The sequence below is a fragment of the Urocitellus parryii genome, unplaced genomic scaffold (genome assembly GCF_045843805.1).
Source record: "Urocitellus parryii isolate mUroPar1 unplaced genomic scaffold, mUroPar1.hap1 Scaffold_40, whole genome shotgun sequence".
In the NCBI taxonomy this organism is placed as follows: Eukaryota; Metazoa; Chordata; class Mammalia; order Rodentia; family Sciuridae; genus Urocitellus; species Urocitellus parryii.
The window spans coordinates 4620367-4647068 of record NW_027553586.1 but is presented as its reverse complement, the minus strand read 5'-3'; the positions used below and the strand labels follow the sequence as shown (position 1 = coordinate 4647068).

The window sequence follows — 26702 nt, the reverse complement described above, 5'->3', positions numbered from 1 at the left end:
TGTTCATGTCATAAGTAAACAGAGGCAACATGACTTTTTCTTTCTCATGTGTATGCCATTAGATTTCTTCTGTTGCCTGTTTGCTCTGGATCGAGATTCAATGAGTGGTGAACGTTTACTTTTTTGTTTTGTTTTTTTGTTTTTAGAAAAAATCTTTCATTTTTAAAATTTCATTTGTTTTTGGCATTTGGCTTATCACACACAGCTTCTATAATTTTGAAGAAATCAACTTCCATCACTCCTCCCTCTGGTATTTTAAACCTTAATGGGTGCTGAGTGTTGTGAACAGGCCTTTCTGAATCTATTGATTATCTCATGGAATTTTTGTACTTAAATTTGTTTATATAGTAAATTGTGTGTGTGTGTGTGTGTGTGTGTGTGTGTACATATGTATACATACATATATATGTAATTAAAAAAATTGTTTTGGTATTGGGAATTGAACCAAGGCATAGTTTGAAAATTAGGTTCATATGCCATTATGCACTTTTCAATTTTTTCCACATTTTTGTTAATGCATTATAGAATGATGGGATTTATTGTTACACATTGACATATTAATCTAATATAAAAATAAGCAATATCATTCCCTAGTGTCTCCATTTCCTTTTTTCTTCCCTCCCCATGTCCTTTTACTCCTTATTTGTTTCTTCTTTTTAGATATATGTGACAGTAGAGTACATTTGGAGATATTATACATGGATAGAATATATCTTATCCTAATTAGGATCCCATTCATGTTGTTGTACATGGGGTGGAATTTCACTGGTCATGTATTTATATATAAACATAACTTTATGTCCAGTTCATTCTCATGTCTTTCCTATTCTCATGCTGCTCCCTTACCTTTATTCTCCTTTGTCTACTACAGTGAACTTCTGTTATTCCCTCCCCACTCCTTATTGTGTATTAGCATCCACATATAAAAGAAAATATTTAGCCTTTGGTTTTGGGGACTGACTTATTTCACTTAGCTTGATAGTCTCTAATTCCATCAATTTACTGGCAAATGCCTTAATTTTATTTTTCTTTAAGGATGAGTCATGTTCCATTTTGTATATATAATCACATATTATTTTGGATATATGATTTTAAGAGAGACTAGGTTGAAGGGTCAGAAGATTGGAAAAGAAAAGCTATGGGCATGGTTCTGCAATTCTCATGTATCCTTATGGAGAATAAAATTGACACTTGTACCCCAGGCCATTTGTTCAAGACTAGAACATTCCATCCCAAATAGGGTGCATCAAAGTCACTTGGAGAGCTCACTCAAACTCAGACTTCTGGTCCTCAACTCAGAGTGTCTGACTCAGGTGCCAGGGATGGGCCTGAGCATCTGTATTTCTTACAAGCCTCCAGGGTTTGCTAATGTTCATGGTCTAAAACTTTCAACTGATATTCCTAGTCATCTAGAAATTTCAGGGGCAATGAAGGTGACATATGGTCCTCCTTGGGTCCAGTCTTCACCTTCTTTCCCTGCCCTACAGAAAAATCTGTAGCTCCTACTTAGATTACACCTGCATATGTCCATGTTAAAATGGGGAACTTAGGATCCTCCAGTGTCATGGGCCTTCCTCATTTGAAGATCTTTTACCTGAAGACTGCAAGCCCTACATCTGTACTTCAAGCACTGTTTACATATCAGTTTTTAGAATCTCATCTTTTGGATTGTTGATTTCCATGTGAATTTCAGATTATGATTTGCTCTTAGAATTCCAAACTGAGTTTTCATGATATTTTATCCAGGACTTTGTGGACACAGGATGTTGCTGACCACATTGGGATTCCTCTTTTCCCGTTTGACGAAAAGAAGCTACCAGTCTGGGAGTAACCCCTCTATTGTCAAGGAGGAGCCAAACATATGTGTCCATTTGGGTTCCTAGGACTATTCTGAAAAATAATACTTGCTGGGTATATTAAAAATAAATTTATTGTACCAAAGTCTAGGAGTCCAAACTGGAATATAATAATGTACTTACTCTGAAATGTCTAGTGGGGAAATTTTCCCTATCTCATCTAGCTTTCAGTGGTTGTGGGAAATACTTGGCATACCTTGACATGTAGATTCTTCTGTCCTTTTTCTATCACCATTATTACATGGTGTTCTCTCTGTACAGGTATTCTTGTCCAAATTTTACTCTTCTAAGATCATGAGTCATTAGATTTTAGCCTACTCTTATTGACTATAGCCTCTTATAACATTTTCATATGCAAAAACCTCATTTGCAGGTGAGGTAATAAGTTGATGTGCTGGGAAGGACATGCCTATTCAACTCAGAGTATGTACTGAGCACTTACTATGCCCTCTTCCCTGTACTTCCTGTGGCAGCACTATAAGGTACACACAGGCATCACTGACACTGAATAAACTAGGATATGAAGCTCAGTAAAGTTGTGCTCCCACCAAAAGTACATGCAACACACAAGGTTGTAGTCACAGTGCAGCTGTAGTATGGGTCCACCTGTCCCATGAAAGAATAGTTCTGTACATCCTGCATCTCTGTAGACGTGAGACTGCTTCCCAGAAATGGTCCCAGAGTACTACAAAGGACTTCATATCTTTTAGTAGCTGCCTCTTTTAGTATCTTAGAGCAGGAATAGATGCATAAAATAATAATGCTCAAATTTACTCATCAATTATCCCCAAAGTTATAATATTACACTTCTAAATTTATAGTACTAGAATTTCATTGAACATCCTATGCAGGTTTATAGTATGGAATTTTTAAATTATTTTTCTTCACTATTTTTAGTTATATAAATGACAGAGTGAATTCGGAAATATTATATATACATAGAGTATAGCATTTAACTTTTTCTAATTTGGATCCCATTCTTATGGTTGTACATAATGTGGGGTTTCACTGTGTGTGTATTTATAGATGAACATAGGAAAGTTATATTTGATACATTCTGTCTTTTATATTCCCATTTTCCCTACCCTCCTTTTATTCCCCTTTGTCTAATTCAATTAATTTGTATTCTTCCCTCTCCCTCCTGATTATTTGTAGGTACCCATATATCATAAAGATTATTTGGCCTTTGGTAGATTGGGTCTATTATGCTGATTTTATGTCTTTTGGGTTTAGACTAAGAAGTGGGATATCTTGGTCAAATGGTGGTTCCATTACAAGGTTTCTGAGGAATCTTTATAATGCTTTCCAGTATTGGTTGCACCAATTTGCAGTCCCGCCAGCAATGTATTAGTGAACCTTTTGCCCATATCTTTGCCAACATTTATTATCACTTGTATTCTTGATAATTTCCATTTTAACTGGAGTGAAACGGAATGTCAGTGTAGTTTTAATTTGCAATTCTCTAATTTGTAGTGATGTTGAACAATTATTTCATATATTTTTGGTAATCTGCATTTCTTCTCTGATGTTCCTCTTCAGTTCCTTTGCCCATTTGGTGATTGGAATACTTGTTTTTACCGTGTTAAGTTTTATTATTTCTTTATATATCCTGGAGATGAATGCTAAACCTGATGTGCAGGTGGCAACAATTTTTCTCCCATTGTAGGTTCTCTTCACACTCTTGATTGTTTTCTTTGCTGTAAATATTTCTAAATGGGCAACTCATGTAACTCTTGAAGAAATTCAATGATAAATGATACATGGAAACCAAAATAAAACTTACATGTGTGTCATGGTCATTTAAAGAGTCATAATACTTTCAAGACATAAAGGCAGTGATAATCCTATTTAAAATCATAAATGTAGGTACACAAAATGTAGGCTTTATAACCAAATCCCCATTTCAGTAATTCATAGAGTATAGATAGAAACCTAGTTCTGCTCTGTTTTCTGTGTTTTCCCTGAGCCAAGCTGCAGTAACAGGCCCAACAATCTAATTAATTCAGTTTGTTTGAATAGATATAAGACATTCTTATTAAAACCCATTGTCCCAGATAATATAATGATTTAACATTATGTCCTCTTTGCCAGTGTTAGATGTTGAAAATTTAAAATATTTTTTAGCATGTGTTATATGTTGACAATTTAAAATATTGTTTAGCATTCATCACAGATTTTCTAAATGCAGATGTTTGTGGTAGGTGAGGTAGAGGGAGAGGCTCTGCTTGTGATCATATTAAAAAAAACCAAATTAGTTCATTCAAAAGTTGACAGATGTTGCTGAAGGGTGTTAGAACAATCAGTGAAAGAAGCTCAAAGAACTCAGTGAGAAATAAGCCTGTATTCTCATTTCAATTTATATATATGTAAATGTATTAATACAAATGACTATTTGTTGTGCTTACTTTATTCCTCCTTGTATTTACATTTTTACTTCAGAAGAAAGAATTAAATAAGAAAATGGATAAAAAGACACAGGAACAGTATAAGAGAAGCAAAATTCTAAGACCACAAGCATATGAAAAGGTAAGTAAAAAGGATCTTTGTTCCTGTACCTTATATCTAGAAATGATTTTATTGTGCTTCAAAGTAACAAGTTTATAACTAGACAGGTCCCTTCTGTGAATTTCTCTGCTGATTAACTTTCCAAATGATCACTAAATTTAATTGAGCTCAATCAGGGGGTAGGTCAATAAAAGTTTTAGGCACATGTCATGCATTCTAGATAAAAAGATAAGAGCTTAGGAGATGGTTAAAATACCATTATCTGAATTGTCCAACATCCTTCATTCAGATCATGTGGTGAAAACAAAGCTTGTGTCCTGGAGGCACCTGACCTTTGTCCAACAGCTGGCAAATAGCACCCTCATAGAAGTATAAAGAATTTTGGGAGTTCATTTTGAAGTGTGAGGTTCCAGATTAGTTGGTATCATGATCTATTGCTTCTGGGAGAAGATAAAGATGGTCTGCTTCTACACCCTGGAGGTGGTGCATCAAGAACTATGTGGGCTCATGATTCTTTACACTCAGTAAATAGTGTGTGAGCATTTTGTAAGTAAATAACATGCCTTAGTGTACCTTTTGACCACTATCACCCTGAAGAGTTGCTACAGGGTGTAATCACTCCACAATCAGTGTTTCATCACAAAGCACTATCTGTATAAAAAGGGTTACTCTGAAAATACAAGAGAATCATTTGTTGAAACAGGAGCCTGTAGCCATGATGTAAAAGGGAGTTTTTTTGTTTTGTTTTTTAAGAATTTGGAGTCATCATCAGTGATAGAGAAGACTGGCAGACTCCAGGTGTTACCAGACCCAGGTCCAGGCTCCTCATCAATGGAAAACCAGTAGTCAGAAAATGAGAATGAGTGGGAAAGAAATTAGGTTTACTGAAGTTCCAGCACAGTGTGGGTGTGGGTGATATCATTCTCATAGTTCCCTCTTGGGAATCGCAGGGACACAAAAGGTTTGTATAGGGAGAGAAAGATGGGATTGTGAGGCAGAGGGAGAGAATGTTTCTCTTAGCAGGATTTTGGTCATCCAGGGTGTGTCTTCTTTTTTTCATTTCTAAATGGACCATCACAATGGAGATTGACTTTCTGGGTCTAGTACCTGTACTTTCTTTGAATAGACAAATTTATTTCTGTATGTTAAAAGTCACAGAAATTTACTTGCCTTGTGTTGACATATAACTAAAGATTAAGATGAGGCATGACACATTCTGATTTTATCTGAGGACCAACAGATGTTCTGGGTTTTGTAAATCTAATGAAACATTATACAGCAGTTCACATCTTAATCACTTAGCCACAGCTTTTCTCCAGAATTGAGAAACCTGAGTGGAAGAGAGGGTGTGACTGGGGGGGGTGCACAGGGAGGAAAGTTGAAGTAACTTCCCAGGACAGCTCCCAATGGAGATGTCCTCCTCACTGTTTTGTTAATAAATCCAGAGGCACTTTACCATACAAATGTACTTACATATTTTTAATTTTAAAAACATTTTTTTTTGTGCCAGTCTTCTCAGTAAGTTGTTGAAACTGGCCTCAAAGTATAGATATCCTGTCTCAGCCTACTGAGTAGATGAGTTGAAAAGTGTTCACCACAGCACCTGGATAAGGGTGGCCACTGTTACACAGAAGCAGTCCTTATTTTATTTGTAATGTATTGTTAATTAAAATAGTCAAACACTGACAAAAATATATGTACATGGAATACCATCCCACCCTGTTTCAAAACTTACCTCTAAAGTACTGAATATGAAAGGGCAATTCTTGAGCAGGCCAGCATATGATGAAATGTACAATATAGATTAGAAGAACTTTTAATTTTTTAAAAAAATCCACAAAGTTTTTGAAATTACATGAAAATGAATCTTTATAAATATGTACTCTATTATGGATAGAAGAGGAACAATGTTAATGACAAAAAGAGCTCATGGAAAAACATGAGGTGATCTTTTAGCAGATTCTGAGTGGGGATTTAGCAGATTCAGTAAGAATTAAAAACTTAATGCTTCATGTGAGCAGGGTTGCATTCCCAAGAGGCTAGATTGTTGTACCTGGAGACTTCTGTACTTTCCTGGAAGACATCACCTGCCAATTCCATCCCAACTCAGAAGCAGGTAGGGAAGGCTCTAGGGTGACCAGGGGGAGGAGAAGGCATTTCATTCCCTGTCAAAAGAAGTTTCAGGGGACCAGCACAATGTTTCTGAGGAAAGTTGGGGTAAGAAGAAAACCAGGGAGGGGAGAGAATTGGAGCCTGTTCAGGGGTTCCTTGCAGAGCAGATGATGTGGAGTCTGGGTGTTTGTTGGTGGGAGCAGATTTGCAGAGGTGATAGCATGCCAAGCTTAGGAACCAGGAGGGGTGGGTATCTTTGGGGCTTTAAGGGTGTGGGAAGCATACTTGGACTGGAATGGAAGAGAGATTTCTTTCATTAATAAGTGACCGCAAGCAGTGTCATTTGAAGTCAAGGTTCAGAACATGAGTTGCCAGTGGTACTGTTTCCTCTGAAGAAGAACTTGTAGGTTTTCAGTGCAGGTCTGTATTTCACCTGATTTTCCTCAGGAGTGGTTATTTTCTTATTCACTGGTCGTTCATCCCAGTTCAACTGAATGGTATCAAACCAATCTTTTTTATGCTAAAGATTTCCATGTCCATGCACAACTTAATGTTGCCAGAAACATTTTGTGTACTTCTTCCTTGATGTTTATTTTATTTGGTCTTTCCCAATAAGTAGAGAAGCTCTGTCTAGTGGTATTAGTCAACATGGTCCCCAGTGTCTATACAGACATCTAGAAAGACCACAGGAGATGCTTTTTGAAATGTGTGATGAGTTGACTTTGAGTCCAAATAGAATTCACAAGTGTGCAATTAAGTATTCAAAATTATTTTGAGCCTCAGGGGGACCATGACATTCTCAAGTAGGAAGAAAAAAGGATTCTTCAGTATGATACTTCAAGGTATTTCTGAACAGAAAAGCATTATATGTTGAGAAAAAAATTAGCTATATATTGAGATTTGTGTGTATCTTTCCTATGTGGAAGAATCTGGAATTGTTTTAGTTTACCTTTGATCTGTTACTACAGTAATAATGGAGGACATTGTCTTGCCTTTCCTTATCTGTCTTTCTTGCTTCCAGTTTCCTTCTGTATATAAACTTTAAAAAAGTCATTTATGGAGTGAAGTTCTTGTTTTTTCTGACATTCTGTTGTAAACAATGTTTATATTTTGAGCAGTAGAAACTTAGATGTACCATAGTTGTACATGTTTTTAATAGTTAAATATTAACATGGGTTATTTTAGGTCATTCTGTTCATGCTCAGTTTTAATAAATTTATTCCTGTTTTCTGAATGCTTAGTAAAACATTGTGGTTGGTATTAGAGGTGTATGGACATAGCAGCATTATTGTCTACAATCCTTGGCCTGGTAGTTTTCAGGACTTGCTTGCTGAGTAGGAGAATGTTTCCAAGCCTCAAGTCAGTAAGCTGTTTTCTTGTGAAGAGTATTTCCTGATAATGTTTCACTCTAATTTCCATTTTTGTGTATGACAGGTTGTGTTGATGGGATGGGACACCAAGTATAATGGGAAGAATGGTGCTCCAATGCTAAGGGAATGACCCCTAGAAACATCAGGTCTCACACTCAAACCAAGTGTGATCTTGCAGGTCCTCAAGAGAGATTCTGAGGCTGGCCATGAGTCAGTGGATGGGAGACCCTTGGAGGTCCTGCTGCAAGCTAGGAGGCACTGGTTTGCATTTGAGCAGCAAGGCAGTGTGGGCTCTGGTTCAACATAAACTTGGCAGACACCACCACCAATGCTTGAGGATGGAAGAGAGACCCCAGATATGGATCATGCTTGACTCCAGGGGAATGATGAAAACTGGGGGTTAGTTGTGGCCTACATGATGGAGAAGTGTGCTCCTGAAAATTGCTACTGGGAGGACCACCTGCCTTCTACATGCAATACAGGGTATTGGCTGCCTGGAAGCCCTGGGATGTGTGCCTATGTATTAGTGATCAACAGGAGAGTGGGAGGCAGTGGAGCTTTCAGAAAGTGGAAGAGGTAGAATGCAGGGCCCTGTCAGGACAGGGTTCATGTTGGGGTTAGGCTGGTGTGGGTTGGGAGTGCAGGGAGGGGAAGCAGTGGGAGGCAGCACAGGGGCTACTGGCTGAGGAGTAGCAGTTTAAGTCTGGGCATTGGCTGAGTGATCTTTGCAGAGGTTAGGGAATGCCAAGCTTGGGGACACATACCCAGTAGGGATGTGTGTCCTTAAAGATGTAGGCCCTGCACCTGGGAGTAAGGTAGGGTCACTGAAGGGTGGGGGAGGTGTTTCATGGTGACTGCTTGTGGGCATTGGTTAGAGAGGAACTTCTTTTCTTATCAAACATATCAAAATAGCAAATATGAAATCCAGGTTCTGAAAATCATTTGGCACTTTTTTTTTTTTTCTCAATGCGGAGTCTCCTTCAAACTTGTAACTTTTTCCCCAATGGATTCTTGCTGGTTGGTAGGGTGTCATTGTTTTGTATACAAATGAGTCCTATAATTCAAAACAAGCTTACCTTTCCCAAAGCACTTTTTGTATCTCTTCTGGTACTTTGAAGTTTATTTTACCTTTGCCAGTAAACAGTGTCTTTCCACTGACATTTGGCATCAATTTGTGCAAGCTGAATACTCAGTAACTTTGCTGTCTGTTCCATTCAATTTGTTTTAAGGCTCACCCATCTTAAGAACTACCTTGCCACTGAAAAGTTGAATATGCAGGTGTCCTGTGTAAATACCAGCATGTTGAACTTTGTACCCCCAATCCCTGGACATCCACAGCATGCCAAAATGGAGGATTATACCTTGTTGAGACCTATAGCTCCAGGAGCAAAGCCTCTTTCCTGTTTTTGCTTGAGGGGAAGAAGAAGCCATCAATGCTGGCCGCAGGCTTCTGAGCTTGGATCAGGGAGGCCCAGAAATTGAGAGGCGAGATACTTCATGAGCGGGAATAGTGTCTGGACCTTCTAACAGTCTGTGCAGCGTAGGCCCCGCATCAGTGGAAAAACCTCCCTAAATTTTCACAGGTTGCTTCTCTGAGAGCTCAGCTGTATGTCTGAAGCAAGTGAGGTTGTGGATGCATTGATCAGCACCGTGAAGTGTACCTTCTCATAGTCACAGGAGAAGGAGAAAAAGGAAAGACCAGTATCAAAGATAAGTGTTGTTAAGAAACGGATGCATAGTGCTAGTCTGACTTACTCACATATTGAGGTTTGGGTTTGAGAGAACAGGAAGTTGTTCTCACCAAGGAAGTAGAAGCTGTGAATGGATGGGGTCTTTGTATTTTTGGAAAAGTAGAATTGTTTGTTGATTGGTCTTTGGCTAACACCATGCACCCCATTTTCCAGAAACAGGTCTTATGATGATTACCTGGTAGGTAATCACTGTGTGTGTGAGTATTGCATATCGTGGCATCAACTGTGCTGATGGTGACATCGGCTTTCTGCTCATGAGCCATTATCAATTTGTGCCTGTTTTGGTAGCTCTGTTTGGAGATGTGGAAGTTCTTGCAGCACTGCTTGCTGGTCAAGACATGATGTTGTTTGTCCTGGTGCATCAGTAGCTGATCAGAGCTGATTGTGTCCCTGCATCTGTATTGGAGAACCAGCCTTTGACCATGGACTTGAGGTTATTTGAGGAAAAAAAAAAAGCTGTGACATACTGCAGAATTAGACCAAAACCAAAGATAGCAAAATGGATATTGATATTGTACTTGGGATAGAAATGTAAAAACCCAACAATCTACCAACATATGGGAAAACCATGACTGAAATGAAGAAAGTAAGGAGTTATGGGATTCTTCTGAAGTGTGCCAGCAGCCCTCCACTCACTCACTGCACTCTGTACTGCTTCTGGGGACTTATGAATGAACTCTCTCCATAGCCTCGGTTGATACATATGCAATGTACCTTTCCTCTGGCACTTAAATCATCTGATGTTTTTTAGGACATAGACTTTTGTTTTTAATTTTGGACATCATTGAGAGAGAATTCTCGGAAGCTTCAGGGCATTTTTATTTATTCCAAAGTACATTTCATCTTGTAGCTACTGCTTTACCCTCTTACATCTTTGTAACCAGTCAGGTGGCTCATCACTGTGTGATCTTCTATTTACATGTGATCCCCTATTTGTTCTTCATTTTTCTCTCTAGCTTTTGCATAGGAGATAAAACATTCAACACTTTGCATTCTGTGTCTGGATTATTTCATTGATCATGTCATTTCTTATTCCATTCATAACTTTTCTGGATATAGCAGTCTTGGTTGGAAAGTGTTTCCTTTCGAAGCTTGGAATATTTCATTCCAACCCCCCCCCCCTTGATTTTAGAGTCTGAGATGAGAAGTTTGAACTGAGGCTTATAAACATAAGTATAATTAAATTTATACAAACAAATATAAATTTATACAAATGTGACCTAATGTTTTTCTTGTGTATCTTTTACTATTTTTCCCTATTTTCATTGCTGGGTCCTTTGATTATAATGTCTTGCAGAGCTGCTTTTTATCTTAATCTTTTTTTTTTTTTTTTTTTTTTTTTGCTTTGGGATTCTGTATGGATCGTGTGTGTAAATGTCTATCTTATCTCGGTCTATTCCCTAAAGCCCTAACAAGAGCATGCTACAGGGACACTGCTACATCGATGTTCATAGCAGCTCAATTCACGATAGCAAGACTGTGGAACCAGCCTAGATGCCCTTCAATAGATGAATGGATAAAAAAAAATGTGGCATTTATATACTATGGAGTATTACTCTGCATTAAAAAATGACAAAATCATAGAATTTGGAGGGAAATGGATGGCATTAGAGCAGATTATGCTAAGTGAAGCTAGTCAATCTTTAAAAAACAAATACCAAATGACTCCTTTGATATAAGGGGAGTAAACAAGGACAGGGTAGGGACGAAGAGCTTGAGAAGAAGATTTACATTAAATAGGGATGAGAGGTGGGAGGGAAAGGGAGTGAGAAGGGAAATTGCATGGAAATGGAAGGCGATCCTCAGGGTTATACAAAATGTCATATAAGAGGAAAGGAGGGGCAAGACAAGATAATACAAATGGAAGAAATGATTTACAGTAGAAGGGGTAGAGAGAGAAAAGGGGAGGGGAGGGGAAGGGAGGGGGGATAGTAGAGAATAGGACAGACAGCAGAATACATCAGACACTAGAAAGGCAATATGTCAATCAATGGAAGGGAAACTGATGTGATACAGCAATTTGTATACGGGGTAAAAGCGGGAGTTCATTATCCACGTGAATCAACCGTGTAATATGATGTATTAAGAACTATGTAATGTTATGAACGACCAATAAAAAAAAAATGTCTATCTTATTTTTAATGTTTAATTTTTTTCTAGTGCTATTTGATCAAAAAATTTAATTTCATTAGTCTGAATTTCTATGTTCTTCTTCACCTTTTGCCAAGATTTTCTACTTGACCTTGAGCCCAAAACAATGGTTTTCCCAAACATGTACTGAAAGTTTTGAAAATGTGAGCAAAAATAGACTTTCCTTCTTAAAATTGTTTTCTCATATATTAGTCATATTAATAGATAATTATTAACAGGGAAGGAGATACTTTTAATTAAATTTTCAGCTTTTGTTTTCTTTCAGTTTATTCTTTTCTAGGCTTTAAGTCTATTTTGAAGTGTAACTTAATGTTTCTCAATTTTATATATTAAGATTTACATTTTCATTTATACCAGTTTGCTTCAATGTGAGTTTCTCTTCAAAGTAAAATTTTTAAAAATTGAATGAGATTATAAATTTGATCCATTAGATCCTCCAGGAAATATTATTATTTAATATGCATAAGCTTATCTCAAATGATTTGGAGAGTTCTTCAGGCCAGGCTACTTGATTTGAAGAGAAGGAAAATTTAAATTAAAAGCTTCAAGTTATAATTGCATTTTGGAACCAACTTATATCCTCCTCAGCTATAATGGTGGTTATATGTTGTGACTTGTTAACCATTTGTGGGAAATTTCACTGAGCTGTTCCAATTATTATCTTCCAATTATCATTTTAATATTAAGTGACATTTTTCTCAAGATAAATCATAAGTATGTTTTTCACTGATATTTTGAGAGTCGTAGTCACTACACAGTTTTTAAATAAACAGATATTTTTACCTCTAAATCTATTTCCTGACAGGGTGAAGTAAGTAAGTGTTGCATGGATTTGTATGGAAAACTGAATAACTCTACCTAATGGGCAATATAAACATTTGATCATGTAGTTGAATCACAAATATCAAGGTACATTTCTATGGTAGATGTAATAAAATAAGATTTTGAATCACTCCTTCGTCATACTTATAAACCATTATTTTAAAAATGATTGTAGTAGAGTGACATGATTTTAATACAGCTCTTAAAATTATGTGAGCATATGAATTAAAGTGGAGTGGAATTCCCTTGTCCTCCATTAACATATGGCACAGAGTGAGAATTCAGTAATGAACTTTCCTATGGTTGGCAGTATGATTGATATTGGTGTAGAAATGGATGATCTGTCCTTAAACCATAAATGTTCTTCATCAGGGAGTAAATGCTCATAAAATTAGATACCTATAACTATAAGCTACCATAACTCTATATTATGATATGTAAGTAAGTAGTTTTATTTTGACTTTATAAAACATAAGGGTAAGGTTACTTTTTTGGTTTTCTATTTTTGATTCTTATTCCTTTGTTATTCAGAAAATTCTTCTTTAGCACCTACTTTGCATTTAGAACTATTTTGGAAGCTGGAAAATATATAATAGCATTTTTATTTGGTATTTTATTTTTTACTTTCAAGATTGGAAAGGATGTCTATCCCTTTCTGTTTTCAAATATGAATGTATGTGTAGAGATTTCAAAATGGGGTTAAAATAAATAAATGACCCAACTCAAAAGCACTTAAGTTAGAAAACCACAAGCCATTATATAAAGGGCATGAATCATACTGTCTTTAATTAAGTGGATGTATGTTTAGAAGGCCAGAGGCTTATCCTGCTTATGAATAGGTTAAGTTCTTTTGTGAGTCTTGAGTGTTGTTATCTATCTATCTATGTATATATTTAGTAATATACATATATGCAGAAATACTTATAGATACATGTATATGTATGGAATATGGCTTCCAAGAGACAGAGGGACATAAAGTGATTATAGATATTTATACATTTTTTAGCTGAAACATAATCAGTGCCAGTGGCTTTTATTTTTCTTTACAGATTTTTTAATTTGTGCATTATAATTGTACATAGCAAGATTTTTTGTTACATATTTATACATGCACACAATTTAACAATATAATTTGGCCAATATTGCTTCCCAGCACTTCTGCCCTCCCTGCGTACCTCCCACCCCTTGGTCTTTTTCTCTAGTTATCTCCCTTTGATTTTTCAGAGATCATCCCCCACACCATTCTTTTTCTTTTTCCTCTCTTGCTTGCACATATGAGAGAAAGCATATGATCCTTGACCTTCTGAGTTTGACTTATTTTGTTTAATATTATGGTCTCCACCCATTTTTCTGCAAATGACATAATTTCATTTTTATGATTTAATAAACTTTCATATTATCTCATCTCTCTTTGGATTCCTAGCGTTAGGCACACAGGGAAGCTAATTTTAATCCATCATATTGATAATAGTAATAGCAGCCCTCCTTTCTCATTCACCTCCAATTCTGGTGTTCCTTCCATGTGCCTGCCGTGATTCTTGTGGTTGATCTTTCATCTTTGTGGTGGAGTAGTATAACTTGCTCTAAGGATTAAGGATACTAAGCCAGAGAAGTAAACAGATGGCTATAGAGGGAACTCCCTTAGTTTGACTCCATGCCCATCACTTTTATCCTTGAGAAGCATGGGTGCCAATTTTAAGCCTGAAAAATGTCTGCATCACAGTATTTTTAATATAATTCTATATGTAGTATAATTTTGATAAATTATTTGACTTTCTATTTCTTCTGGTTGGGAATATGTTAGAATTTTTAAAAGTTTCCAATGAAATAGGTGAATTTCATCAGGTGATTTCTAATGCTGCTTTCATATTTGATACACCATTTAATCTTTTCCAGTTATTTGATATGTGCTTTTTTTTCCTGAGCACCTAAAGCATTTTTATTCATTCTATTTAGTTATACATGGCAGTGGAATGCACTTTGACACATCATACATAAATGGTGTATAACTTCTCATTCTTCTGGTTGTACATGATGTAGAATCACACTGGTCATGTAGTCATATATGCACATAGGGTGATTATATCAGATCCATCCTGCGATTCTTCCGACCTCCATTCCTCTTCCCCTCCCTTCACTCCCCTCTGCCTGGTCCATAGTATATCTGTTCTTCCCTACCCACTCCAAGCCTTATTATCAATTAGCATCTAAAAATCAGTGAAAACATTTGGCCTTCGGTTCTTTGGGCTTAGCTAATTTTGTTTAGCATGGTATTCTCCAGCTCCATTCATTTACTTCCAAATGCCATAATTTAATTCTTCTTTAAGGCTGGGTAATATCTGGTTGTGTAAGTATATCACGTTTTCTTTATTAATTCATCTGTTGAAATGCACTTAGTTAAGTTTCATTGTTTAGCTATAACATTGATGTGGCTGCACCACTGTAGTATGCTGATTTTAAATCCTTTGGGTATAAACTGAAAAGAGGGATAACTGGGTAAATTTCAAGTTTTCTGAGGAATCTTTATACTGTTTTCCATACTGATAATTTGGAAATTTGCCTCCCCACCAGCAAGGTATGATTGTACCTTTTTCCCTACATCCTCACCAACATTTATTGTTGATTGTATCCTTGATAATTGCCATTCTGACTGGAGTGAGATGAAATCTCAATGAAGATTTGACTTGCATTTTTGTAGTTACTAGAGATGAATATTTTTTCATATATTTGTTGATTGTATTTTTTCTTCTTCTCAGTTTCTGTTCAGATCCTTAGTCCATTTATTGATTGGGTCATTGTTGTTGTTGTTGTTATTATTATTATTGTTGTTGTTGTAAGGTTTTTTAGTTCTTCATATATTCTGGAGATTAATGTTGTATCTGAGGTGCATGTGGTAAAGATTTTCTCCCATTCAGTAGGCTTTCTCTTCATATTATTGTTTCTTATGCTGAGAAGAAGTTTAAAATCTGCTTCTTTGATTCTATCCCATTTATTTATTCTTGATTTTACGTCTTGTGGTTTATGGGTCTTGCTAAGAAAGTAAGTTCCTAAGCTGACATGATGGAGATTTGGGCCTACATTTTCTTCAGTTAGTTGCAGGGTCTCTAGGGTTCTAGTGCCTAAGTCCTTGACCCACTTTGAGTTTTGTGTAGGATGAAAAGTAGGGGTTTAATTTTATTTTGCTACATGTGTATTTCTAGTTTTCCCAGCACAATATATTGAAGATGGTATCTTTTCTCCAGTGTATATTTTGGCCCCATCTTCTAGTATTAGTTAACTGTATTTATGTGGGTTTTTTACTGTTTATTCTATTCTTTACTATTGTTCTGTGAGTCTGTTTTGGTGCCAGTACCATGCTGTTTTTGTTACCATGGCTTGGTGGTGTAGTTTAAGGCCTGTGGATTGTGATGCCTCCTGCATCACTTTTCTTGCTAATGACTGCTTTGGCTATTCTGGTTCTCTAATATTTGCAAATGAATTTTATGGGTGATTTTTCTAGTTCTACAAAAAGTCATTGGTATTTTTATAGGAATTGCATTGAATCCGTATAGCACTTTTGGTCACATGGTTAATTTGTCAATATTAATTCTGCCTTTCAAGGACATGGGAGATTTTCTATCTTTTATGGTCTTCTGTAATTTCTTTCTTCAGTGTTATGTAGTTTTAATTGTAGAAATATTTCAAATCATTTGTTCTATATAATCCCAAGTATTTTATTGTTTTCTTAGGCTATTGTGAATGGTATAGTTTTCATAATTTCTCTTTCAGTTCACCTGCCATTGATATATAGGTATGTAATTTATTTATGGCTGTTAATTACACAATCAATTTTGATGTATTATATCTCTATTCTCATTTATTTCTGAAATTTTTTCTCCCCTGATTTTATATGTAATTCAATCCTAATCCATAGTTGTATATTTTAGCCTCCAGGCATTAAATGGTTTCTGTTTCTTATCTTATCATTAACCTGCTATTTCTTTCTTTTGGATCTCATTGGGTGCAAAAAAATTATCTCTATTTCTTGTATTTACCTTGTACCAAAAAATATGATTTTTGGTTTCAGGGATTGAACTCAGTGGCACTTGACAACTGAACTACATCCCCAGCCCTATTTAGATACAGGTTCTCACTGAATTGCTTAGCACCTTGCCATTGCTGAGGCTGGCTTTGAACTTGCAATCCTTCTCTTTTTTTTTTTTAAAGAGAGAGTGAGAGAGGAGAGAGAGAGAGAGAGAGAATTTTTAATATTTATTTTCCAGTTCTCGGCGGACACAACATCTTTGTTGGTATGTGGTGCTGAGGATCGAACCCGGGCCGCACGCATGCCAGGCGAGCGCGCTACCTCTTGAGCCACATCCCCATCCCAATCCTTCTCTTTTAGCTTCCTGCACCACTGGGATTACAGGAGTGCTCCACCATGCCTGGCAGTATGAACTATTTTAACGAATGTTCATTGTTTCATGATGAAGCAAATGAATTCATTATTGATGGATTAAATAGTCCACATATGTCTATGCAGTCTATCTGATTAATGTTATGTATTTAGTTCTGAAGAGGCTAGGCTGGCAGTGTTTCCTTTTTTGATGGGCATGGTACAGAAAGGTCTCCCAAAACCTCAGCAGTGTGAAGAGCATGGAGTGTGGTTCTCACAAGGCCTTTCACCTGCTACCACAAACTCTGTCTTCCATCTATGGCTTCCTCCAATTGTCACCTCCTCAAACCCCCACCAACACCAAACCATTTTATAGTAATCTTATTTTGTTTAAAAGCATTGACAGAGGTGTTGGGTATATGGATTAGTTATAGAGTATTTAGCATGTATGAGAACCTGGGTATAGTGCTCATCTCTTTAAAAAAATGACTTACCAAAATTATTATTGCCAATGAAGAAGCTTATCAAGGGAGATTGAGCAGGAATACTGGCTGGTGTGGGCCATTTGTGGAGGTCCTGACCTGAAAGCCCTAGAGAAACAGAGAGGTCCTGAGTGTCTCCATGCACCTATTTACTCATTTCACAAATTTGAATGAATCCTGGAGGCCAAAGTGCGAGTCAGTTATGTAGGTTAGAAGAGTGTCCTGATGGAATGGAAGACTGCACCATCCAGGCTGTGCCGGTGGGGGCAGAGCAGAAGGGAGACCAGTTCTCCTTTCACCAGGATGTTTGACTTTAATATCCTATGGAGTGCTCAATATCCAGGACCTGCAAACCTTGGAAGTTCAGTACCCAGGACTTCTAATTGGCAGCTAAATAAACCCAAAACTTCAACTGGTTTCCCAAGTAATTATAATTTCCTTATAGGGTGACTGATTTTTAAAAAAATAAATTAATACACACAGCATCTTTTAATGTACACATTTTCAAAAGAATTGAAAAGTTTTCAGATACAATCTATTATCTGTTGTATCCTGAGGGCCTCACAAGAACTCTGAAGTTGGAAGATGGCTCCATGTTCTTTCTTATTTTTTTTTTAATTTTTAAAACTGCTTCACACTGGTATATTTAGGGATGTGTCTTCCACCCCTAAATAAAGATTTTACTTATTTCTCACATGCTTTACTCACTAGTTCATCAAATTCTTAAGGATAACTCATTGTCATCTTGATCATCCAACCATCTTCATAACAACAGTTGTTGACAAGCCCTGAATTTTCTGCAAATAGCTTTATTAACTTTAGTTACCTCCCCACAGAGGACACTAGAGTTCACAGGCAGCTCTCATAATTTCTAAAACACAAAACACAACATGCTTTTTTTCAATTTTGTCACCATTTTTAGGCAGACTAAACTAAAAAAAGCATCTGCCAAAAGCTTTTTGCACAAAATTCCATAATTGCTGATTCCACTGCCCTTTCCTGTAGTTATGCATTACTCTGTATCTGTTCAAGCAGGGATAGCAGGGCATTGGTTGAGAGCATCCAGTTAGTGTAGGCTCTCAGTCACTGGTGCCAAGGGAGCAGCACACAAGGGTGCCTATTCTGCACAGAGCTACCTGCAGCTGTCCTACAGTACCTTGCCCTACCCTGTTCTGAGGGGATTAATGGTATCAAAGGTAGGTGCTGCTGGTGGTTTGTGCATAGGAATATTCACTGACCCAAAATGTGAGCTCTTCCTATGGTTATTGATTTCACAAGAAACAAATAAAAAAATCATTACATTTTTGAGTTCTACATGCAGTCTTTTAGGGTCATGATGACACTAAGAAAATGTTTGCGATGAACAAAAATTTGACATTCTGTGTATCAAAATACATTATTAACTTTCACAAATTACTTGTTTGCCAGTTGCCAAAAGATAAGTGACTGGAACAAGATAAAAAGATTACTCAAATATATGTACAAAGAGTGAAATGGAATTTTTAGGTAGTGGCATGCACAGTTTTAAATGCTGCATAGAAGTTACCATCCAATCATCTATTCGAGGAGCATTAAACATCTCAAACCTTAATCAACAGCCCAATAGCACTACTCTTCACCTTCAAATCATTGTAGCTGAAAAATTTATCTCATTTGTTAGACTTAAATTTCTTCTCTTACCAAGGACAATAAATATATTTTCTATGTTCATATATCACCATAACTTGAGCATCTGTAAAAGAGTACTTTATTTGATTTAATTAAATTCCAGGGTTGGAAACGAAGCTCAAATGTTAGAGTACCTCCTGCATAGCAAGATCAAGGGTAAGGGTTCAATCCTCAGCACAACAACAGCAACAACAAAAACATTGTAATCATCAACAACATAATAGATTTTAAAAAGAGAGGTAGAAAAAAAGGAAGTCTTCTTTTCAATTTATTATTTCTTAAACACCTTTTCCAACATGAAGAAGCATTTGTTTTCTTCTAGTACATTTCTGTATTAACATCCTATAGTGCCTTTCATCTATTGTAGATATTACTACAATACACTTTTTATATATGCATATTTTATTTCACATATGCAATTATAGGTTAATAATTTTGTTTTGGTTGCATTCTGATGGAAATAGAAGAGAGCAAGTATAAAATATTATTGCTACTGCAAAAGTATTGCTTTACTTTATAAAAGTTTCACTTAAAAATACTGAAGTTCTCAACTATACTTATCTATTCTTTAATTCTATTCATTTGTACTCATAAACTGAATACTTTTTTTTATGCTCAAAAACTGCACAGCTACTTATTTTGTATTTGACATACTCTAGTATCTCACAGAACTCTTACACAAAAACTTTCTTTATGTGACCAGTTAATTAAAACTGAAGTGATAGGACTCAGTTTCAAGTAAAACAGTTCTTCCTCCTTTTCCATCAAGCATTTATGGAGGTAAGAAATTGTCAACTCCCCTTGTGGAAAATTAAGACAGTATTAAATACTAATCATTGAAAACACCTGATTCACATATATCCTGTGTATGTAAACACTGAATTAATTTAACCATACTAATTCATTTGGATTCTTTTTCCCTTGGGATTAAGTTACTTGGGGAAAAATAAGAAAGTATTTACTTTTAGTTTGGTCTTTTGCTCTTGTTATTCAGCCTACTTTACCTATAGTACTTTTTAAGAACTGAATTTAATTTAAATGTCATCCATGTGATTAGAACTGCCATAAATATATTGTTTGTCTTACATTTCAGTTAAGGTAAGGCACCATGGATTATGATGGTTCTTTATTTTGTGTAAGAAGAAAAAAATTAAATGCTGCCAATTATAGTTGTAATGCAGCCTGAATTTTTAGTGGTATTCCAATGTCAGTGTTATTAAAATGATAGGGGAAAAAAGCATCCAAGACTCATTGAAATACATAGTTTTTAAAAGATATCTGCAAAAGTCACTATAATGCTACTAATTTAATAATTGAAATACTCTTAGTTGATAAAAGCAATAGTATTGATTCCAGTAGCTACCAATTATGGAGCTGTTCCTTGTTCTAGAAACTCTTCAAATGTTTTAAATAGATTCTCCATGAAGCATCAAATTAGGACCCTGGGAGATACTAATTTTAATCCTGTGTTTTTTAGGAAACTGAGGGAGAGTATGACTGTAGGATAACTAGTACATCACAGAGCCTAAAGTAGAACTCAAACCGAAGATGAGCTAAATCTTAAGGCCATGTTCTTTCTAGGCAAGTGGGCCACTCTGCTCTGGGGATGTGGTTCTATGGTATAGCCCTTCTTTACCCATAATGCTTCAGTCCTGGGTTCCATCCCCAGAACTATGAAAATAAAGAGACAAAAGTAAGTAAAATCAATGGAACCAGGCACAGTGGAACATACCCATGATTCCAGTGAGTAAGGATGCTGAGGCTAGAGCATTGGAAGCACAAGGTCAGGGTGGGCAACTTAGTGAAACCCTGCATCAGAATTTTTTAAAAACTAAATTAATAAGTGCTTAGGATATGACTCAGTAGTTGAGTACCCCAGGGTACAATCCCAAACAATATCAGAAACAAGAAACATGAAAGAAAGTGTCAATGGCATAGGCCGATCATTCATTAGTTTATTAAGTAATGACAGCTAGTAAATATTGTACCTTCTTCAGAAGAAAATAGAGGAATTATGAACTATTAAATGTTTATAATTGCATTAATAGCTGGATATTTCAAAAGGTGCCTTATGAATTCCTAACAAAGCCTCCTTACTTGCATAGAACCCTTCTATATTATGCCTGTGCCTGTGGCAATCCAGCAGTGCTGGCTTTTATAGTGAAGATGAAATACAACGTTGACCTGTGAGACAGTGATGACAACATACCGTTGATGAAGGCAGATGTAGCCAATGGTTTTGCAGAAAATTAATTTGATGCAATGCTTAGAAGAAAAATTGATTAATGCCAGTTGGTTATAACTAATGAGTAAAACATGTGAAATGTTTTTCTTGGATTTTCCAAATTTATAATCTATTTTTTGGTTAAAACCAACAGGCCTTTTAATATGAGGAAGAGGAATGTGCAATTATTCTTCTAGAACATGGTGCCAATCCAAATGTTCACAACAAGTGTGAAACTCCTCTCCACTATGCTATCTTTTATAGGAACACATCAGTAACAACAAAACTGCTTTCAATCAACGCAGATATTGAAGTCAAAACACGGTATAAACATCAATCATCATTATTTCCAAAATATTTGAAATGTTTCTTTGAAATTAACAGTGATTTATGTTAACAAATACTGATTATAAGCAGTAATTTTTCGATTAGAATAGTAACAAATGTTGGAAGGTCTCCTCATATTCCTCCTCCTTCTTTTGTAGCTCATGTGTATATTTAGGAGTTATCCCTCCATGAATTGGGTCCACATCTAGAGTTCAAGAGACTCATGTAGAAATCTGAATTTTAAGCTTCTGTGAGTAACCTGATGTGGTCCTCCTTGAGTCATAGTACCGTGTCGTGTGGTGTGCAGGGTTTGCCTCCCACATGCTGGGCACACATGTTCTTTAGTTTGCTATTGACAACTGCAGCATTCCCTCAGATCACCTACTTCTCCTGTATAAATGAGGTTATAGCTCCTATTTTATAATATATTTTGATAAAGTTTTCATGGTAATTTTTACTGATATACAAGAATATGGCCTACATAATATATTATCAATCTCTTTCAAATGGGATTAATTTTTTGAATTGAGAATTTGATATTTAAGTAATTTTCTTTCTATATCCTATAAAAATCATGTTCTCATTGGAATTTTTGAAAGGCAGATTAGGTCGCTCATTGCTAGAATTGAGTAAATTATTGCTAGAAGTAGTAACTCATGAATATTGTGAGCTGTACTATGTATTACTATTCAGCTTTGTTCCTTAAAAATGCAAATGATTTAGTATCTTTCATGATGCTAAAAATAATCTGTGTAGATCAGCATGAATCTTGTTGAATCACAAAATTTCTGAATTTTGGTTAAAATTATAAATAACATTAAGTAGCAATTAACGTGGAATGCAAGTAAAAAGAATTTTGGAAAGTAGATTAGCATTATGTTACAGGATTGTCATTACAAGTGAGAATACATTTTCAATATTATTTTTTATTAGTGGTTATAGTTATACATAGTAGTTGGGTTCATCCCAACAAAATCATACATGCATGGAATTTCAGTTGAATTTATGATTTCCTCTCTTCCATTCTGTCCTACTTCTCCTCCTCCAGTCTCCTCCTCCTATTCTCCTGAACTTCCTTTCACTTGTCTGTTTATTTATATTTGATTGTTTCTTTTTACTTATACATAAAGCTGCAATTCCCTGTGGTATATTTATATATGCATATAACATTAATATTAAAGAATTCCTTCTTCATTCCTTTCCCTTTCCCATTCCCGCTCTGCCTCTCAATCTCCTTTTCCTACACTGAATGATATTCCCTAAATCTTTTGATATTCTGTTCTTCCCTTCTTTTTCTTTACTTAATTCTAGCTTCCACATATGAAACATTTGACCTTTGAGTTTCTTAGTTTCACTTATTTCACTTAGATGATGTCATAATTGATTTTTATGGCTGAGTAAAACTTTATTGTATGTATGTGCACCACTATTTCTCAATCCTTTCATCTAATCACAGGCACCTGGGTTGATTTCATAATTTACCTATTGTGTATTGTGCTACTGTAAACACTCATGTGATTGAATTACTATACTAGGCGAATTTTATTGTACTTGTTTACTGATGCATAGATAGCTGGTTCTTGTTGTGGTTCCCTGCTTAGATTTTGGGAAATCTCCAAACTGTTTTCCAGAGTTGTTGTACTAGTATGTAGTACCACCAGCAGTGTACAAGTGTGCCTTTCCCATACATTCTTACCAGTATGTATCACTGTTTGTGTTCTTCATCATTACCATTATGGCTGGAGTAAGATAAAGTTTTAGTGTAGTTTTTATTCACATTAACCTAATTGCTAGACATGTAGAAGAGTTTTTCATATATATTTTGGATATTTGTGTTTTTTTTAAGAAATTTCTGTTTAGTTCTTTTGCCCAGTTATTGAATGGGTGTTTTTTGTTTGTTTCGTTTTGTTGTTGTTTCTTTGTTTGGTGGGGTTTTTTAATATTTATATTTTTGTTGTAGCTGGACACAATACCTTTATTTTATTTATTTTATGTGGTTCTATGGATCAACCCTAGGGCCTCACATGTGCTAGGTGAATGCTCTCCTGTTGAGCTACAACCCCAGCTTGGTGTTGTTGTTGTTGTTGTTGTTTTTTTTTTTTTTGAGTTGGTTATTTCTGTTTGTTAACCCCTGTCAGTGGATTAACTGGCATTTTTTCTCCAATTGTGTAAGAATAATATATTTTTGTATTGAGCTTTCTGACATGTAAGATAAATATCTTTCATCTTACAATAAGAGAAGACACAGGGACCAATTATTAAAAAAAAATCAATGTAGTTTACTCAGAGTCTCTCAGTTTTAAGCAGGAATGCCTGATATTGGTATCTGGGATTCTGATTCCATAAATAGAAAAGAATTAAGAGGACTTGTATAACATGCAGGAAACTTTCATGTCATTGGAAAGCTCTCAGTGGACATCAGATTGCAACTTGTGTGTGACTTTTAGGTCGTAATTCCAACAAAAGGCTTTTGGGTTATGTGGAAACTCTGAAAGATAATTTTGGGTTTATTGAAACAGCCAATCATAATAAGGAAATCTTTTTCCATTACAGTGAGTTCTCTGGTGATGTCGATAGCCTGGAGCTGGGGGACATGGTGGAATACAGCTTGTCAAAAGGCAAAGGCAACAAAGTCAGTGCTGAAAAAGTAAACAAAACTCACTCAGTGAATGGCATTTCTGAAGAAGCTGATCCCACTATCTATTCTGGTAAAGTCATTCGCCCCCTCAGAAGTGTTGATCCAACACAGATTGAGTCTCAAGGAATGATTGAGATCATGGATGAGGGGGATATGAAAGGTGAGGTGTATCCATTTGGCATAGTTGGAATGGCCAATAAAGGGGATTGCCTGCAGAAAGGGGAGAGTGTCAAGTTCCTGGGCCAAAATGCACAGACTATGGCCTATAACATCACGCTCCTGTGCAGGGCCACAGTAGAGTGTGTGAAAGATCAGTTTGGCTTCATTAACTACATAGTAGGAGATAGCAAGAAGCTCTTTTTCCATGTGAAAGAAGTTCAAGATGGCATTGAGCTATAAGCAGGAGATGAAGTGGAGTTCTCAGTGATTCTTAATCAGCGTACTGGCAAGTGCAGTGCCTGTAATGTTTGGGGAGTCTGTGAGGGCCCCAAGGCTGTTGCAGCTCCTCGACCTGACCGGTTGGTCAATCTCTTGAAGAACATCACCCTGGATGATGCTAGTACTCCTCGCCTAAAGGTTCTTCTTCAGCCAAGGGGACCAGATAACTCAACGGGATTTGGTGCAGAAAGAAAGATTTGTCAAGCTGGTGCCATTGACTAACCACATCCATAAAGCACATCATTAACCCACTATGATCAAGTTGGGGGGATTCTGGTGAAGGGTTCTGAATATCTCCCTCTTCATCCCTTCCAAAATCTGGAATACTTATTCTATTGAGCTATTACACCAGTTTTAACACCTTCCTTGTGTTATGTTTAAAAAAATAAATAAATTTAAGAAACCATTTTAAAACTATGCACAGTTGCAGCTTGGAAAACTTAAGGTGGCACCTTATAGTATCAATTATAGGAGCTTTATTTGGTGCATTTTACACAACTGGTAATTGCAAAATCCACTTCGCCTGTGTAAGTGAAAAATACAGACTGTTATCTTGTTGGCCCTATGAAATTCTGCACTTGATATTTAGTATATACTCTACCTTCATTACTTCTGGCAAGATGTTCTGCCTTAGCACTCAGTTTCAATCTTTTCCTTTTCTTTCCTGTTCATTATGCTTTAATTCTGAGGACCATATGAGGGTAGGATATATTACCTTTTAAAAACTACAAAAATTTGTATAGGCAAACCATTTTCTTAAGTTGATGGACAAATGTTAAAATGTTATTTTTCATATCATTTATAATCTTGTCACAATCCACTTAACAAAGTTTGGTTAGATTTCAGTGAAAATTGTCTTCCAGAGTATTTTTTTTTCCTGAGATGGGGAGAAAATAACTTTACTACAATTAGTATATATGGTGCAGAATTTCATACAATTAAAGTGTGCCAGCAGTGTGGTAATTTGAACATATTTAAACAAACAAAAAAGGATGAATGCACAAACTTGCTGCTACTTAGATCACTGCAGCTTCTAGGACCCAGTTTCTTTTGCTGATTTAAAACAAAATGAGAAAAAATTAATAAATAAAAAAGTTGTGCCTGAAATGAATCTTGTTTTTTTTTTTTTTTTAATAAGTAGCCGCCTGGTTCCTGTGTCCTGTAGAATACAGGCATTTGACCCTTGGTGTAGCTTCTGTTCAACTTTATATCACGGGAATGCATTGGTCTGATTTCTTGGCCCTCATCTTAAATTGGCCATATTCAGGGTCCCTGGTCAGTGGACTGAAGGCTTTGTCTAAGATGACAAGGGTCAGCTCAGAGGATATGGGGGAGGGCGCTTTTATCTTCCCCATTGTCATTTGAGGTTTTGATCTCTGGGTAAAGAGGCCATTTATCTTTGTAAACAGAAAATATTTTGCTTTCTGCCGTTTTCTGTTAATGGTGAAAGAATGGAAGTGAATAAAGTTTTACTGATTTTGAGACACTAAAAAAAAAAAAAAACTCATTTTCTCCAACTTCTCCCATAGACTCAATTGGAATAATGCATAAAGAAGCTCATACTTTATTTACCCTTATCGTGCAGAGGGAGCATTTATTTTAATTTGCTAGAAGCATAGTAGATTCTTAATTATTTAAAAGCTGAGTCTATGTTATTTAATCAACAGCTTTAAAAGATGAAAATTTACTTTATTTCATATCTTCCTCTGGCCAATCCTCACTATCACCATAAATATGCTTCTCTCCCCAACCCTCCCTGTCACGCACACATCCGTACAATCACATGAAAACAAATAAATGTTCCTGTTCATCTGTTGAGTAGAAAGTCATTTATTTTTCTCTCATGTGAGGAAACCAGTTTCTATGACCAGTTTTGAACTATTTCTATGAAGTTCCGATATCTTCCTACTACAGTAGGGGAAACTGAGGCCTCAAAAGGGTAATTGAGTGATCCCCACTCAGTTAGCTCTAAGAGCCCTAGGA

General features: G+C 36.1%; 1 pseudogene; it reads left to right on the top strand.

Moving 5' to 3' along the window:
- LOC144252325 (cold shock domain-containing protein E1 pseudogene) overlaps positions 1–24981 on the top strand; it is a 114187-nt pseudogene extending 89206 nt beyond the window's left edge.
- Positions 24982–26702: the final 1721 nt, after the last annotated feature.